At 35.2% G+C, this 19,862-nt stretch overlaps 1 protein-coding gene and 1 long non-coding RNA gene across 2 annotated transcripts in view; one reads left to right on the plus strand and one right to left on the minus strand.

The window, feature by feature from the left end:
- The window catches only part of LOC108535580 (uncharacterized), a 99,609-nt gene extending 85,044 nt beyond the window's left edge, over positions 1-14,565 (plus strand). Inside the window, exons 3-5 of the long non-coding RNA XR_001887275.1 lie at positions 13,105-13,277; positions 14,091-14,241; positions 14,456-14,565. This is a non-coding gene — a long non-coding RNA (uncharacterized LOC108535580). The remainder of the gene's footprint in view (positions 1-13,104; positions 13,278-14,090; positions 14,242-14,455) is intronic.
- LOC108535572 (neurexin-1) overlaps positions 1-19,862 on the minus strand; it is a 597,125-nt gene that overhangs the window by 252,806 nt on the left and 324,457 nt on the right. The window lies entirely within an intron of this gene.

Consider the following 19,862-nt stretch of genomic DNA (forward strand, 5'->3'; position numbering starts at 1 on the left):
TCCAAATCTAAAGTCATCTAAACTGTTAGTAGTGTCAAATGAGATTACTGCGCTACCAGCTCCATTTGGAAAAGTAACCAGCACCTGATCTACAGCTGAGTTCCAAGTAATTTAGTTGTCAAAGTGATGGAGCACAACTCTTCCATTTAATTTATATGAAATCTGTATCAACTTGACTGTATCCTTTGCTGGGCCAATGGTAATTTTTCTGGACAAGATATGGTGTAAGTGGCAGGGCCAAAACACAGGAGAAAAAAATGTAGGTGAAATTAAAAAATAAGATGAAAGATCACATGTTTCCTAGGCATCCAAAATTTAAACCATCTCTTTTATGCTATTAAATTCAAAGTTTCATGACCTTATTGTATTAGTAATAATAGCACCAAGGTAACAAGTCCTTAGAATCCTTCTATAGCACAGACTATTAACTAGGCTCTAATAAAATATCATATTTTGTTCCCACTGCACGTCACTTGTGTAGGGCATATCTTGGAGTTAAGACATAAAGATTGACCATATTTATTGACTGTTCATTCCCTTTAGAGGAAAAAATGTGAGGATAAGTTTTTTATTTGACACCTAGACCAACAGATTTCCAAAGAGCAGGGATCAAGATTTTTTAAATCTCTTAAATTGTCTGAAGTGTGCTCCTTCCAGTAGATCATAGAGAGAAATAAAATCTAGTTCTAGTTAGACACTCTGCTCTTTGAAATTAAAAAAATAACTACATTAATGTTAAATAGGCCTTTCCTCCCACTGATGAAATGTTCCAAAGTTATTTATCACACCTTGTCTATTACATATTTTGAACAGATATTTCTACCATCTAATTTTTTTAAGCATTAAAATATACAGAGAAAAGTTTCAATCTCATCTCTGTCTCTTATCTGTCCAGTTTCCTGCACTCCCACAAACCCTTCTAAAACAACTATTGTCATTATTATTATTATATTGACTCTTCCAGAGTTGCTTTTGGCATATACAAACAGTATTATTATTACTGTATTTTATCCCACACATGTGGTAACATAATTTACAGGCAATTCTTTTCACAGAAGGCTAGCAAGTCTTAGGGCCATTTGACAGATTAAAATATCAACACTCAGGAAAATTAAACCTTTTGCCTACATATATACTGACACTTGAGAGTCATGCATTTTTCTGAATGGTGTTCTATATCTATCATACCTTATTACCTCTGTTAGCACATGATTACCTATCATCATTTATTATTCTCTGTCAGCTTCTTGCACACAAATCCTCATCACAAGGCACTGAAATGATCTTAGAATTCATTTAATCTTTCTACCCATGCAGTGTCTGCGTCACATGGTAACTCCCATTCCTCTTCAATGCTTGCATACCTCCAGTAAGTTGTAAGCCCTTTAACGGTGGGAGAAATTTTCTGCTATTGTTTTCCCTGTTTTATAATTTATCATCTCTTCTTTTCTCTCTTCTATCAGGATAATCATCCTGGCATAATTCCTTTTATGTGACTTCCCAGTCACAATCAGTTTTTTACTATAAGAATAATTTGTAACCAGTCCCTTATAGGATCCCAGTACTTGTTCATTGTTGCTTTTTCATATATTTGATAAATATTCAATTTAGAATAAGCATTGGTAATAACTTCTGTATCTTTACAAACTAATGACTGAAAATAATCATTATAATGTAAGACTCCTTTAATTGGGTTTCCAAAAAGATTGTGTCATAGGAAATAAGACCTTACTGGTCTTTGAAGGAAAAAATAAAAGCATTACATGGTCAGGTAAGTACGATTATTACATATACTTAGAAATTCACCGTGTCCATTATTATGTACAAAGCTCAGAGAATTGGATATAACTTTGTTTAAATCAATGTTTTCTAAACATATTTTCACATTGAACTCCTTTTCCAAATAACATAGAGGAGCATCCTACAGGCCGTTTTCATGAACCATACTATGGGGAAAAATGTTATAAAAGACCATTTGTTTTAAAAAAATGTTGTAATAAAACAAAACAAAACAAAAAAAAACTCAATTGTATTCAGCATGTGTAAAACACAGAAGAGAAAGCATATCTGAAAGAATGACAAATAGCTCAGTTCCCTTTGCTTCACAAAGCTGCATAGTTCATCTTCTCAGTATAACTCAGAGAAGGACAGGGAAAATTTTCTCTATCCACATAAATGTATTCATAGCCATTTTTGAATTTATAATGCCTTGGCCTCCACAGCTCAGACTGAAGAATTAAAAACAACAGTATTTCATAATTGTCTTGATTTTTTTAAACTTCTGTTAGCCAAATAAATCATACATTGCTGTACTTACATTGTATGATTATTTGTTGTTTTAGATAACTCCTCAGATGAATTCACTAAAATAAAACACTGTAGCCAATATGTTTTGCTTTTTTTGTCTGGACAGTCTTTTTATGGCAACATATGATATAAAAAGTAATATTTCTTCATTGTCACTGTTATAATTATTTCTCTGGTTTTAAAACAATAACACACAAGTTTTCTTTTCCCTCAGGATTCTCTATCATCTCTAGGTGAATTCCCCTGTCAAGACGCCCTTTTTGTTTTATTCTGCTTCCCCCTGAATAATAGGATATAAACAAGAGACAGAAGTTACATCTCCAGTGAGAGGAAAAAAAGTACAAGCTAACGAAAGTACAAGCTAACGAAAGTACAAGCTAACGAAAGTACAAGCTAACGAAAGTACAAGCTAACGAAAGGACAACAACAACAACAACAAAACACTGGTGACAGTCTCAACATTCTCAAATGTTTTGCTCAAGCACTCTATTACTGTTAGGATTGCTCATTTCATTTAATTGTAAATAAGGTAGATTTTGCAGCTAAGCAAAATAATGATAGAAGCTAGATCTTCCCAAGGACAAATAGTTATAAGAACATCTGTATCTGGGAGTAAACCGCCAGAAAAAAGCAAGAAAAACTCCCAGTAGTGAGACAGAATGAGGGAAAGGGGAGAAAGACTAAAATGTACCTGTCAAGAAAATGGCATATGTTTAATAGACCCAGGTAACTCTTTTTTGATGACTAGAGTAACACATAAATGTGACTTCTGCATCAGGTATTTCTAGATATCCAGATGGCAATCAAGGCAAGGGAGCAACCTTGGCTTAAAAGTTTTATTTCAGAAGGTGGTGGAGGGTTAAGAAGAAGGAAAGGTAAAGATGTGTCAACATCATCTTCTACAAGGCTTGTTCATATGTTATAGTCTATTTGAGAATGATTCATTTAAAGTATGTTTTGGTGATCAGCGGTTGCCCAAATAGGCCCTGCCTCAGTAGGGAAACCCACGGAGTGCCATAAAGGGCAACAAGGATAGACCTAACATAAGAGACTAGTTACAGTAATTTAACAGCAATTTAATTCAGATCAGAGCTGTGCAATAATGAGGATGGTTAAGTATGAGTTGATGTTTATTGTGTGTTAGAATTTGTGCTAAGAATTTAACATGGATTATAGATTACCTACTTAATTAATCCTATATACAACCCTGTGAGATTCATTATATTAACTCATTTTCCAGGTTAGAAAATTGAAACAGACTGAATAAGAAACTTGCCTAAAGTCATATCGCTTCTAGGTGGTAAAGGCATGATTCATTTTAAGTTTACTGTAGAATAAAATAAAATAAAAGCACAATTCAAAATATGAATATATTAAAATATATCTAGGGGAGCCAACTCTGAGTTTAACTTACATCATTTCTGGTGGATTGAATGGATTTCAGTGATCACTAGGCTATATTATATATAAGTGGGAAATTTTCTAGGTATAGAAATGTATAAACTGGATCAGATTCTAGGAGAGAGTTGGTGGCCAATAGTATCTTTATTATCCTCTACTGATAGAATAGTATGCATCCTCTTGTATCAAGAGAGAAGAAAGATTATAAAAGATTGATACTAATCCAAATATAGTCTCTTTGAATTGTTTCCAAACTTGTCCTCTTGCTGGTTCACAATTGGGTCAAGACCAATTTTTAAAAATATATATTACTCATCTTTTGGCAAAGTTTCCTTACAATTCTTATATCAAAGGGAGTAGGAAGTTTGCATTACCTAAAATATAGAAATAAAAGAAAAAATGAACTTGGAACAGATTACTATTTCAATATGCTGCAGGATATTTGCAAATATATTTAAAAGAGATACTTTTCTAAAGCATTAATTTAGAAGCTAAAAATCTGAAAATTGAATAGATAAATAATGGTTTCATTTTAAGAAATAACTCAAAACGTTATATGAGAAAATTAGGTCATATCACTTTTTTCTAACATTGCAAGTCTTTAGAATTTTTGGCTTAATGTGTATGTGTTAATTTATGTTTTTGTCTTATATTACTATTTTAGGGCTCTGTGTTTCATTCCCTTCATTTTACTGCTTTCCTTGACCTCATTATTTATGATTAATTAGAATTTTTCAAAACCTAACCTAGCACAAATAAATACCACTCAAAGAAATAACAAAATATTGGCCCTTCTTCTATCACAATTAATGTAGCATATTAATAATATATAACATTACAATTTACAGTACTTTCTAAATATAAATTCTCTCATATTTTTCTCACCAAAACGTATGAGTTAGATAAGGCCAGAATTATTATTGTTCTTTTACTGATAAACTGATCTTTCAAGAAGTAAAATTACTTGCCTAAAGTTATGCAGCTTGATAACTTACAAAGAAAATATTTGTTTACAATATATACCCAGAAACACACACACACACACATACACACACACACACACATCCCCCCAGGAACTGCCGATTTCTAGCATAAATCTATTGTAGCTCAAAACTGAATTAATGATTATCTAGTTTGGTGGTAAGTTGACATTTTGACAAATGTGCCTCACTATAAGAGGAAATCATACAAAGATGAATGTATTTACAAGTTTATGTGAATCATAATACGAATGGGCTTAACTTCTAATTCTTTATTCAATTGGTCCATATTTTATCAATTTTATTTTAACAAGTAAATGGGTACGATTCTATTGCTTTCAGTAGATAAAACTAAATCAGACTGATGGTATCAATAATTATGTTAAACCTATCAAAGTATTTGAGTGCTTTGTGGTAAAAATTAAATGTGATAATCCATGGAGGCACTTAGCAAAGTGCCTGGTGTACAGTAAGTGCTCCACAATTATGTGAGTAACATGCTCCTTTATATCTAATGACAAAGTAGTGATCTGGCACTATGAATAAGATATATCTTGACTTTTATAATTTTAGATTACTGGATAATCTCCTCCCCAATGCAGTTGGATTATTTCCAGCCTCCCACATAGAATGTTTTTCTTGAATAATTCAGCGGGAAATAAAGGAGATAAACGAAGCCTCAGAAAATCAGTTGCACCTTCAACTTCATTTTAACATTTCCTTCTAAGTGCTTTCATCCACACGAGTGGACTAATGGTTGCTGCCCCCAGAGACACAGCTGATGAGCCCATGCTTGTCACCTAATCCAGGAATTGCCCTTATGTTGATTGGCTTATGGCCCATAGTGTGATCTCACATAAAAGATCTGCAAAGACAGGAATAGTGGTAATAAACAAAAACTATAAGAGGCTCTCCTACAAATTCTAATTAGAGATAAAGGAGTCAGTAAGTAGTACAAAGAAAAGCACGAAAATCACACATGGAAAAGAGGGCAAACTGAGTCAAGTTACTCAGCAGTAGACTACTAGAACAGTGATTCACAAATTCTGCCATGGATCCCTGTCAAGCTTCCAAATGCTAAACTTCATCCTGGTGTCTACCAGACATCACTATCATGAGGTTCTTGTTCTCTCTTGAATGTTTGATCAAGTAGCTATTTTACAAAAACCATGGTTACTGCCTTCACCACATCTTTGTCAATCCTTAAAACACATTTCCATTATTTAAGTGACATAAATGAACTCTCAACACAACAGTCTACTAACTCCAGGGTACTTTTTGATACATATACCTGCTGGGTTATTTAGTCATTGCCTGTTCTGAGTTTGAGAAGATTGTTAAGACAATAATCACACCATGCATGAGATACATTCTGGTATACTTGATCCAATGGGTTAGCAAATACTTCTGTTAATGGCAGGGAGACTGTTGCTTTAGTAAATAACCTGAGCTTACTGATAAGGGAAATTTGATAGCAATTGGAGAATTATAATTAGAATTAGAATCTCTAATTCTCCAACTGGTAAATGCCTCCTCTAAATAGTTTATTCAAGATGAACATTGGTTTTACAAGAAATCTTCACAGTCAATAAAGTAGATACTAGCTGTGGTTTATAAAAGCTGAAAATCCTTTTAAATATTTCAGTTCTCTCTGATAGTCTTATATTTGACTCTATTTAGCCAAATATGTCAACGTCATAGGAAATTCATAAAATGTTATTGTCAAATGGGAATCTTATCAATGACTGGTGCATTTTTAATTTCAATATGATAGTAGAAGGCAACACCAATATAAGTCATATGAAAAGACATATTTGGATTTTTTTTTTTTTTTTTTTTTTGCTATAAGGCAAGGGTCATCTGAAACATTTCCCATTTCATATTTTGCCAATTTATCCTTCATTGTTTAACATAAAGGCTTCTAGCTTTCCTTGTTTCATAAAATCTGAACAATCATGAGGTGGTAGTAGCCCATTTATCTCACAGTGAATTTCAAATAAACTTACACATGGTTTAGATGTCTTTAAAGTGGCAACTGTAATTTCTGTTTGGAATATGCAGCTGTCTCTAATGATTCTGGTCATTTTCATTCATTTTTTTGTCTGAATATTTTCTAAAGGAAAATTGGTGTATATGTATTTGCTTGGCCCAACTTTGATATGTCTTGCTGGCTTTCATCACCTTTGGAAGAAATTGCATTTCCCAGTAAGCTGTTCCACAGCGGAATGATAAGTGATGACCATCCTGTGGATTTTCACAGCTGTACAAAAGACATTCAGGTGCACTTGTCTTTTGAATCAGAACTCAGTTAGCCCCTCTCACATTTACAAAATTGCTTTTGGGAGAGTCAAACATGGATGACTTCCAAGCTAGTTAAAAATAATTCTGAAGAAAAGTGCAGCGCTGGTTCTTGGCGGTAGAAACGTGAGTTATGCTAAGCTGCAGCAGATTCCTTTCAGACGGTTCTGATACCCATTTCAACTTCCAAATTTCTTGCAGACATTATCTTGTACTTTCAGCTTTCTTGTGATAAACATATTGAAAATTCAGTCAAACAGCTTTTTATCATTTCAAAACTTGAGCTCCAATTTAATCCTGCTGCCCTGATGAAGCCCAGGAAGCTGCTAGGGCATTTTCATTATATCCAGACTTGACTGCAGAACTCCTTGCCATTCTTCAGGACTCTGACAGCATCATTCATTTAGAACAATGTGATCGATCCAGAAGAAGCCAGCAGCAATGAACTCTGGGTACTCATACAGAAGAGCATATCCTATCTAGTTGAAAAATGTTTCCCTCTTCATTCTTAGCCTAGAGATAAAGTATCCCATCATTTGGACTTTAGATCCTAGAATATCTTACAGATTTTCCTACAGTATATTAACAGTGTTTACATTTAAATCTCAATCATTAGCTACAGATGGATAATCTCCAACCAACAATGTTAGAGTTGTCTAGTATTAATACATATCCTATTTGTGAAAATGTAGATTCCTAACTGAACATTTTGTTTCTCTTAAAGGTTTCAGGCATTATATAGAAGTAACCTACTAATCTTTGATATATGTAGGAATAGAACACTCATTAGTGTTTTAGGACTAACCTAAGAAAATTATCAGTTTCTAAGCTGGCCAACACTCTCAAGATTAGAACTCATATAAATGAATCTGAAAGTCAAAGAACAATAGAGTTGAAAAAAGATTTAGAAATTATCTCATGTAATGATTCCTAATCTAGTTTCTTCAGGCACTCAAAAAAAAAAAAAAAATGGATAAGCAAGTATTGGTGGTTCATGAACTATTTTCAATACTTATAAAATTATCATAGAAACTGTAACTGAAGGTTACAGTTAACTGCACAGGTTAACTGAATTGTCAATTTTAGCAGCATTTGATTGGAATTTGCTCTGTGGCAAAGCCTGGCATTTCTTCTTATTGGCCAATTAACTTCCTGTGTAATAAGACTGGTTGTAGTTGTTGGGAATAGGGCTTGAGGTTTCACTGCTAGAGCCTCGTTAGTAAGATAAAGGACTTAAAGTACCCGGTAAAAGGCAAGGTGCACAGTTTAAGAGAAGTTTCTTGACTTTGAAATGTTGTCCTCAACAACAGGCAGGGTACTAAGTTACACAGAGGGAAGACTTACTTTCCCATAAAATAGGGTACCCTTGTCTAAGACAATCCAATAAAGTGCGATGGGAAATATGATCTCACACAGGAGGAGAAAGCAAATCTAAGCTGTAAAGTATCGGTGGGATGTAGTCTGCTTCTCTCCATTCCTCATTCTAGCTGTGCATCCTTTTCCCACTTATTCCTTTCTTGAAACTACTCATGTAAGGAGCCAGAGCAGGGATCCAGAGTGACAGTGAAGAAACCCTAGGCTACAGAAGCCTGAATCAAAACCACTATGTGAGCCTCCAGCCATAGCTCAAACTAGGCACTCAGATCAGGAACAAGCCTTTTAGTGCTTTGACCATTGGCATTCACTGAGGAGAACAGGGTTCTATGCAGACATTTGATTGCCTGTTGATTTCTAAGAGGTACTGTCCTCTGTTATTGCCTTCCAAGAGCCAGCCTTTATGGGAGCCTCTCAGAGGTATTAAGGTCAGTGTGGGCCCCTCTTCACAGCACTGATGCCTCACAGATGGCATCAGCTCCTAAGCTTACTTATTGAGGAATGATCTTGGTATTGGTGGGTGGCATGTGATATCTGCATACATTTATTCAACAAATATTTATTGAACACCTGTTATATGCTTGCTAGGTATTGAGATGCCCCCCGGAGCCATACATTGACTCTATCTTTATAAGGTTTACATTCTAGCAGAAAAAATATATTAAGTGTATGGTTACCAAAAATTACCAACAATTATGATAAGTACAGTGAAACAGAAATACATAGTGCTATGAGACATTATAGCAGGAGGATCTAATCTACTCTGGAGCATCAGAAATGGCTTCTCAGAAGAAGTAGCTTGTGAGGTTTGACAACGGTGGCCATATAACTTATCATCCAAACTGAAACACTTCAGAGAAGATACCACTTTAGAAAGAGGGTGCCATTAACAAGTACGCACAGCATAACAGACACCAACAAGGATTTGGTTACCTGAGCTATGACCTGAAGGAATAAAATCAGGAAGACCAAGAGGAATCGGAAAATACTCAACATCTTCTTCTCCTGGCTGGGACTGTTGTTTTGAATTGATCCTGGCAGACTTTTGACCCACTGAGTGAGGACTGTTGTTCTATGCTTAAGGAATGAACTATTCATTGGTTCAAGTCTAAAATGTTAGAACTTTTGCTTCTATTAAATTATTTGACCATTTTTAGAAGGAGGCCACCACTTGCCATATCAGAACATTCCTCTAAGATCACAAGACTATCAAGAATTCAATTAGAATGGAGGTCTTTTGTTAGACCAGTTCCCTAGAAATGCATTCCAGAAGATATATTTTGAGTTGATACATGCAAGACCCTACTCTTACTGGTCAATGAGTGAGAAAAGAGATCTAGAAGTATCTTGAATTGTTGACTAGAAGACATCCACCAGAACGTGAGCAATGAATAAACAAGGCTTTCCTGTATAAAGAAAGGTTGGCAAAAAATGGGACAGCAGATAAAATTGTTTGCTTGCAACTTTACATTGCGGGTGAACAGGGAACTTTCAAAGGAGCTGCAGACTTGTATTACCACTGAAGGTAATTCAACTGATGACCACAAGCCAGGAAAGAACCTCTTAAACAGATAATAAGTATTCCTGATAACTGCCAAAGGGCCTTGATATTTCAGCAAGCTGGAAAAGAAAATAAATTTAAAAACTCACATCTTACTCATGTAATACATTAACTCCAGTTCACTACAGAGAACATTTCAATTCCCACTTCTATAATTATACACCCGTTCTTCATTTGTGAGACACCCCTAACAACACACACACCCACCTCTACATGCAGTGAGGACTTTATAAACATTATTCTTGCTTTCCTTGTCCTTGGGTTTGATTTCTCTATTTTTCAGCAAGCTTTTAGATGTCATTAATGCTCTCTATAATTTCAATAGTTTGTTCTTTGGACCAGGTTCAGGCATTGAAGTTAATGTCAAATTGACATTTTTTAGCCTAAACATACTTTTCCCATCTTTGAATGAGTTAAGAATAAGCATGAAAAGTGTCAAAATAAATGAATGCAACATTTAGCTTACACATAGTAAAAAGGTATATCAATTATTTGCTGATAAGTCAACAGATAGGGCAGAGCTGATAAACATCTAACTTGAAGTTTGCTTCTCTGCTCCTTTTGGCAAGGAAAGAGAAAATCTTTATTTGACTAGAGTTAGGTTGGTTTTCAATTTTCATACCGGTTTTTTGGTATGCCAAATTCAACACATCTTTAGACCTTATTAACTACCTGTTTGCAACTGTATCTAACATGTTAAATTACAAACAGGTGCAGTAAAACCTTAAAAACATTTACCTCTGGGGCCCCCCTAATAGAAAAGAATATTTATTGACTCTTCTGAACATTGGAATAATGACAACAAGCAAACAGAATTAATATAAAATAGAAACTTCCATGTACTTACTGGTCAAGTCAGCTTAAAATTAAACTCTTGCACTCTTAACGCTTAACCTTTAACAACTCTGCATAGCAAACACTAATCTCTACTGCAAGGCTCTAGCTAAACCAGTGGCTGTCAGTTTTGGTAAGTTTAAGCATTGGCTGGAATGTTTATTGAAAACCACATTCCCAGGACCACACCCTGAAGGTCTGAAACACGCCTCAGGAATCTGCACTTTCATCTGTTTAGGTGATTTTGAAATGACAGTTCAAGTACTAGATTTTCTTTTTTTTCTTTTCTTTTTTTTTTGGGGGGACAGAGTTTTGCTCTTGTTGCCCAGGCTGGAGTGCAATGGCATGGTCTTGGCTCACTGCAACCTCCGCCTCCCAGGTTCAAGCAATTCTCCTGTCTCAGCCTCCTGAGTAGCTGGGATTACAGGCACATGTTACCACGTCTGGCTAATTTTTGTTTAGTAGATACAGGGTTTCATCATATTGGTCAGGCTGGTCTTGAACTCCTGACATCAGATGACCCAACCGCCTTGGTCTCCCAAAGTGCTGGGATTACAGGCCTAAGCCACCGCACCCAGCCTCAGGTACTGGACTTTGAGTATCACTGACTGCTATGGTTTGAATAGGTCTCCAAAACTCATGTGTTAGAAACCTAACGCTGAATGCAACAGTGTTGGGAGGTGGGGCCTACTGGTAAGTGTTTAGGTTACGAAGGTAGAACTCTCATAAATGAATCCGTGCCTCTTTATAAAGGCCTCTGGAAGTGGTTTCTCTCTTTTTTGCTCTTCTGCCATGTTGAGTACATATCATTCACGCCCTTCCATTGCCACTGCGTGAGGTAAGAAGCCCATCACCAGACACCACATGCCCGCACCTTGATCTTGGACATGCCAGTCCCCAGAGCTGTGAGAAATAATTTTCTATTCTTATAAATTACCACGTTTATAATATTTTGTCATAGCAGCACAAAACAGACCAGGATAATGACCTACATCATTACAAGTAGGAAAGAGAATTGTATTCTTCGTAATACTTACATCTAGACACATGCTAAGTGCTATATATCACGTTAAATCATTTAATCTTCACAAAGATGTCATTTATGAAATATTATTGATTATATTTTACAGATTCAGAGAGTTTAACAAACTGTTCCCCAAATTATAAACATTGAGTTCCAAGTAAGAGGTGTCAGATTCTAAAGTCTTCCCTTTCCTTTCCAATGCTGTAACTCCATATATCAAAGCAACACAATTAATTGCTATTTTAAAAAAACTGTTCAAGGATAAATTCACATTACAAAAACTTTTCAGGTTCTTCAGATTTAATAAACAAAATTATTCCTTTCACCAAGCCCTCCTGTATCAGAGTTTAATAGCAGTTCAGACTCTTGCCCAGTGGTCAACTTCTCAGCTAATCAAAGATCTTGGTTTAATGTAGGACAAACCGGGCCCCCTGTGTCCTTATATATCCTTTTGCACTTTTCAGGCTTTTTAGACACATTATCTCATTTTATTTTTCTAACAGCACTAATAGATCACACAAAATAGATGACATCTTTGTCTGTTAATACCAAAAATCACAACAGGGTTCTGACTTTGCTCCTAATTCAGGAGCATCATCATCTCAGTCCTTTCACTCTCATATGCAGAATTTATTTGAGCTGCTCCCCTGCCCTGTGAGCTTGGCAGTTTTGTGTCCCTGTATAACCTCATGACTGCAGCCTTCATCCCAGGGTGCCAACCTACTCAGCCAAAGATGACATTAACAGAGGATCTGGCTGAAATGCCTTGACATTATTTTTCTCTGGGAAAGGTATGTAATTGCAGAAAAATTGCTCCCCAATTATTCAAATTTAAACATTTTATCTGATGGAAATGATATCATTTACATATTTTGTTTCCCAGTTTAAAATTGTGGTTTCATATCTTTTGTGCTTGTATATCTGAGAGTTACATTAAATTTTAAATAGCCGGGTGTAATGGCTCACTCCAATAATCTCAGCACTTTGAGAGGCCAAGGCAGGAAGATCACTTGAGGCCAGGAGTTTGAGACCAGCCTGGTCAAAATGACGAAACCCCGTCTCTACTAAAAATACCAAAAATTATTCAGTCGTGGTGGTGCATGCCTGTGATCTCAGCTACTTGTGAGGCTGAGGCACTAGAATCACTTGAACTTCGGAGACAGAAGTTGCAGTGAGCCGAGATAGTACCCCTACACTCCAGCCTGAGTGACAGAGTGAGATTCTATCTCAAAAAAAAAAAAAAAAAAAAAAAAAAAAAAAATTTACAATGGCTAACCCTGGATCTATTTGGTAACAATCTCATTCTAATGTATATCTTTACACAGGACAACTGACTTTTACCAGAAGCCTTTTAATGATAACATTTTAGAATTCAACAGAGCCTAGATCTGGCAAGTGCTTGTCTGGCAGAAGTGCAATGTATGGTGTGTTCAAGAAGCATCAATTATGGCTGACCGACCTGACCCTGAGTTAAAAGTCAGCATGGAGAGAGAAAAAAGTAAGTCATCCTATGCCTTTCAAATACACATTGTAATGTCCCTTCTACTTCCACTTTACAAATATGTAAGGAAATATGGGTTGGGGAGCATATGTATGTGTCCAAATGTACTTCGCAAAAAAAAAAAAAAAAAAAAAACAGAGAAATTATTACATCATTAATTAGCAGTGGTGTTTACCAAAACACATAACATTTGTATGTCAATTTAAAGATCTGTTAGTTTATTGAGGAGTAGTTTGTAACTAGGTAAGTTTATTGATAAGCTAAAATCAAATGTCATAGGATCCTGGTCTTCTTGGAAAGATTGTAATAGAAATACAATCTGATGTGATTTTCATATTTTTATTATAACCCAGATGTACACTAATTCAGAGCATTGCTGAATTTAATTATACCATCACATCCTCAACAATAATGATATAAATATTAAAGGAACAGAGAGGTGAGCAAGCTATATGACTAATATCTAACAATAAATAAGGTATTAAGCTTTTCCTTTAAAAATTAGGGGCACATTATTTAAAATATTAGAAAAGGTAGCAAGATACTTGATAAAGAATAGTGTGAACTTGCATCTGTCTTCCACACCCCTGCCCGCTACCATTCCCAGGAGTTAAATCAACTTTAGTCAAGGTTAACTAACTCCTTTATATTGCCACAGAGGAGTCCCTTGGCTATACAATTTGCACTTTAATCCTCTGGAAATTGCAAGAGGCCAAATGAAATCCTCACATTCAGCCAGAGGGAGGAGAGAAGAAAGCTATAATTCAGACCTCCCTGTAATATATTATGAGAAATCTGTCTTTTTTTCAGTGTCATTGCCTTGGAAGGTAACCTTTCTTGACCCTAGCATTTAAAAGCTAGGTTGGTGCATGTCCAACATCAGGGTCACGGCCATTTTTCTGCTACTCAGTTCATCTTGGAAGTGAAAGATAGTTTCTTCTCCCCATCAATCATTACCAAGGTAAGTGTCACAATATATGGGTGCATAAGGTAAAAATAGATGAATGTTAATTGGCTCATTTTATAGCACCAATTAAAATGAACAAAAGGCCTGGAGCTCAGAGTTGGAAATTGAAAGTTTCCAGGAAGAATCAAAATATACCAAATTCTCAATAACTATTTCCTTATCTTCTGATGTGTGCTAAATTGTATTACCAAATGTCAACTATGATGAGTATCCTGGGAAGCAAGCTGGAATTGTGAACTGTTAGTCTACCAGAGAGTCAAGATCCCTGGCTCCACCACCAGGATGAGCAGGATAATGGGCAGATCATTCTGTTTGCTTTCATACATCTGTTAAAGGTAGGCAGCAACACCTAGTCTATTTACAGCACAGATATATTAGAATAATTCAGTATAAAAGTGTAAAATCAGTTGGAAACAGTTAAAAGTGCTATTTAATTATAATGTTATGTTGACAAAGAAAGCGACTGCTAACATCCCCAGAGAAATTTAGGTTAAATTTGATATGTGGATTGTTTATTGGTAAACATAGTAGAATCACAAATAAGCCATTATTCTATTGAAAACAATGCAAACATTTATATTAACCTCTTTTACTCAAAGGGTGATCTTTCTCTCATCCATTCAAATAGTACTGGCTAGCCAGAAATGAGTTTATTTTTAACACTGTACAGAAAATAGCACCTCACATACATGTCAGTTTCAGTCATGTGGTCATGATTAATAATCATCATCTGATAGGTAGGGTAGAATGATGTGAACATGAGATTTAGGGTTATCCCTCGATCCACATCTGTATTCTGGTGCTTTCTAGTTGTGTGACATTGGGTAACCTTCTACTAATTGACCTTCAGTTTCTATTGCCTGTGATTATAATAAAAATGTTTCTCACAGGGCTGCTGTAAAGATTAAATAAGAAACTGGATATAAAAGGGATTTGCAAACTGTAAATTGTTTTTAAATATTGTTATTATTTCTATATGGATATAGAGGATTCATAAATATGCTGTCTATTTCTGGAAACTTAAATAACTTGTGTAAATGTTTGTATCTTTAAACACTTCTCACACTCAATTTCCATTCTACTCACTGTAAGTGAAGTCATTGTCCCCCATCTCGTGCATTCTTGCCTTTCTGCTTAGTTTGCATGCAACAACACTCTCTCTTCCTATATCTACGTGAAAAAATCTTGATGATCTTCTCTATCCATCTTTTAAGTCCCAACTCAAATGCCACTTCCTCTCTGAAGCCCTCCCTGATTATTAGTTTCCATATATTAGTCTCCATATATTGATCTCTTTTCTAATCCTATTGTTGCTTGAACTCTCAACACATTTCTTTTTGCTGCCACTCATTTACCATTTACCATATACACATCCTTTTTCACAGTTACCTTTACAAACAAAGTTTATACATCTTATCTCTACCATTAGAATACAAGGTCCTTGAGATTAAGGAACATGAGTTAGACCTTTCTAGTCCCAACATATCTAGGGAGGTGTCTTATAATTAGTAGTAAATGTGTGTGATGACTGATATAAATGAAATAAATGAAAATGTAATGACTAATACAAAAATTGAGAGAAATATCTATTCCATGTAACAGGAAGATGTTTTAAAAAATAATATTACATTCCAAACTGATTTTCCAGTGGCAATTTGTATACTGTGCCATTTCAGTGCACATGTTTAACGGAATTATCAGAGGATAGACTGATATAAAACAACCCATTTTAGGATTTAGAAGGCTACCGCAGATTAAAAACTAAACCAATTTCTGTTCACAGGGGAGACAAATTTAGGAAGCTGCAATCTACAGTACCTTTGGGAGGAATCTATCCATTATTGACTAAATTAAAACATGAATTGCTGATGAAAAAGAATAGACTCAAGCAACTGGCTAAGTAATAATGAAAAATAAAATAATAAAACTTGGCTGAAAGATAATTATAGTCCACATTTCAAATAAGAAATTATGAAATAAAAACAAATAAAACAAATTACCTTATATAAGCAAGCGATCTCCTATCTGCCAGCTCATTTGCCATGATAATGAGAACTTGTTGCATTCAAGTTGCCTAAATTATCGTATCTACTTCCATCTACATATAAATATACATCTAAATGTAATGGAAAAGAAATGGTTGATTCAATTACTGGATTTCAGGAGCTAACAATTGTTACAATTTACTTAAGTGTCAGACACCATGCTGGGCACCCTTACAAACAATTTTGAATAGTAATAGTTTACAAACTATCCTTTGAATAGTAATCTTTTGAACTCCTTAACTGTTTATCTCCTTTATCACTAATTTAACAATAATTCCTATGATATTTTATGATGTCTCTTCTATCATTTGCTGGAACTACTATTCTGCTCTCATTCTGCCATTTGTTCATTCATTTATTCATTCTGGCTAAATACTTATTTATTGGCTATTACATGCAAAGTACCATTTTAGCTCTAAACATAGAGTAATGGAAAAAGTCCATTACCCAATAGAGCCTTCATGTTGTTACTCAATTCTGTGCACTGAGTAGTCAAACTAGATTGTTAGTTTCTTGGAGGCTATTTATTTAATTTTATTTCTTTGTATCCTCTGGTGTCTAGTACAGTAAGTACTTAATTCAAATTGGCATGCAATATGTATATGTTACTTCATTTTAACATGTTTTAAACATCATTATTGGATTAAATGACATTTATTCTGCTACTTAAAAATTATAAGAATAATATTACATCAAATTTTAATTATCAAGGGAGGACTTGAAGGAAAGTCTAATAAGTCACTATTCCTCACACTACATGTACTTCCTGGTACCCCAAAAGCTTGTCCCCATTGAAATACAATTATTAACACAGATTTCCAGGTTAGGTTTCTGTTCTAGTTGGAACAACATCTCTGTTTGTAATGGCAATAATGTAGCTAATTGTGAATTTTTACCATGATTTTCAGTAACAGAATAAACATTCTCTTGATATTTTACAGGACTAGACTATGAAGACTATTTTTAAAGTATTTTGATAAGATTTGGCATTTGAAAATACGAACTCAATTTAAAATGAAATGGACGAATTTCACTTACAATTATAGTTGTTTTAGTTTGAGCTGCTGTAACAAAAGTAGCTCAGATTGGGTGGCTTAAACCATGAACACTTACTTCTCACAGTACAGGATGCTGAAGGGTTCAAGGTCAAGGTGCCAGCAGATTTCATGTCTGTTGAGGGCCCACTTCCAGGTTCATAGGTGGCACTCTTTTCACTGTGTCATCGCATGGAAGCAGTGACAAGGGAGATCTCTGGGGTCTGTTTTGTGAGGGACCCTTTTGTAAAGGGACTCTTTTGTAAAGGAATCACATTCATGAGGGTTTCACTCTCATGATCGAATCACCTACTAAAGGTCTCACCTGAATATACATTGAGGGTTAGGATTTCCACAAATGAATTGGGATGGGGGAATAAACATTTAGCCCATTACAACAGTTTATATGCCCACTATTCGTTAACTTTTCTCAGTCAGCCAGAAGCTAGGGTAATATTTTTAATCCCTGGTAACTATAACGTCAGCGATTAACCGATGTTGTTTTCTCCATGAGGCTTTGAAAGGCAGCACAGCATAGGTTAAATGCATGGGTTCTGAGCCATGGTTTCAGACAAAAAATAGGTTCCTCTCTTTGGGACTTTTATGAGACTTGTTTTACACAAATACATATAAACATTGGTATGTTGTTACATAAATCTTATGCATAAGTGCGTGAGTATGGAAGCACAAAATATTTGGCTTAGCTGCATTACCATTACAGAAAGTCAGATGTAGATAGACACAAATAACATGAAGGCTGGGAGCTGGGAAGGGAAGGCATGTTTGCAGAGTAATGAAAGATGATGCCATTCTGTTCTCAAAAATCAAACAAGTAAACTGATAACACTGTTATACTGAATCCCTCAAAACAACATAGTTATTAATCTGTATCTGTTTATATTACACATAAAGAAACCAGAAACAGAAAGTTTTACTAATGTACTCAAGTTCATATGATGATTTAATTCAGGATTTGACAATGAGTACAAAGCTAGATGGCCAACCAAGGACCCTCACTAATTGCAGTATGAGGAAAATAAGGGCCCTTTTGCAGAGTTTCCAGCTCAAAAGCTTTTAAGAGCCAAACCCTTTGTATGTGTATAAAGATGTGTGTGTGCATGCATGTGCCTGTGTGTGTGTGAATTAAAAATTTCATAGTTGAGGGAACTGTGGAAAATATAGAGTACAGTAACTCAACAGAGTCATTGACATTTAACATTCTTCCTTCCCTCCCTTCCTCTCTGCCTCCCATTCTCCATCTCTTCTCCCTTCTTTCTTTCTTTATCACTAAGCTGATTAGATAAAACAGACCATTTCAAACCTCTGCTTTAGGATGTGTTGCAAATATGTTAGCAAACATAAAAATCCTAAAACTTTCACAATTGTGAATTCACTAAAACACATTCAAAGAATTAAAAAATTGGAGGCTTGGCAGTATAAGATTAGAGACGTGTAATCTTTATCCTTCAACTATCATACATGTGGTTGACTAACATATTTGAGTTGTCTTCATCCCTCAACTATTAATATTTTCTGTTCATTAAACCTCTTAGCATAATTCTAGCTTAATAATCCATGCAATGGTTTGAATGTGGGGGAAAAGAATATTGCTTGGTCAGTATCATCAGTATATTCAAGCAAAAAAATTTTAAAATCAAGTATTTCTATTTCAAAATAAATATCTTATTTAAAATAAATTTCATTTTTTGGCTGGGCATGGTGGCTCACACCTGTAATCCCAGCACTTTGGGAAGCCGAGACAGGCGGATCATGAGGTCAGGAGTTCGAGACCAGCCTGGCCAAGATAGTGAAACCCCGTCTCTACTAAAAATACAAAAAATTAGTCGTGCATGGTAGCATGAGCCTGTAATCCCAGCTACTCAGGAGGCTGAGGCAGGAGAATCGCTTGAACCAGGGAGACGGAGGTTGCAGTGAGCCAAGATCGCACCATTGCACTCCAGCCTAGGCAACAATGCGAGACTCTGTCAAAAAAAAAAAAAAAAAAAAAGAAAAAAAAAAAAAGAATCATTTTTCATTTGATTTATTCTTGATTGGGATTATTAGCATAAAGGTTTCTGAGAAATTGTACATAACTCAATTTCTAGGTCTTTACCTCTCTCATCCTGAAAGGCTTCCTTAGGCCAACTTTGCTTACTTAAATGTTTTCCTTATTTTAAGACCCTGTTCATTCAGTGGACTTCCTCAGGTGTCCCCACCATCCCAAATAAAATGGTTGGAGCCACAGAAAAGGTAAAGCAGAGACAGCCATCAGCTATGCCCACAGTAGCCCTCAGACTTGTACAAATAAACACAGATACATGTTTAAAGAACAAATTATAAAACTGGTCAATCATTAAACTCAGGGTAACACATTTTCAGTCTGCACAAGATACCTAGATGTTTGGCTAATGCCTTTGCTGTAGGTCTGATTTTTGGATCAGAACATGCAATTTCTGTATAACTGATACACAGATGTATATATTGCCTTTCAACTGTTTTTTTTTTTTTTTTTTTTTTTTTAAACCATATCTTGAAC

This window comes from Rhinopithecus bieti, unplaced genomic scaffold (assembly GCF_001698545.2).
Source record: "Rhinopithecus bieti isolate Rb0 unplaced genomic scaffold, ASM169854v2 scaffold_12640, whole genome shotgun sequence".
Lineage (NCBI taxonomy): Eukaryota > Metazoa > Chordata > Mammalia > Primates > Cercopithecidae > Rhinopithecus > Rhinopithecus bieti.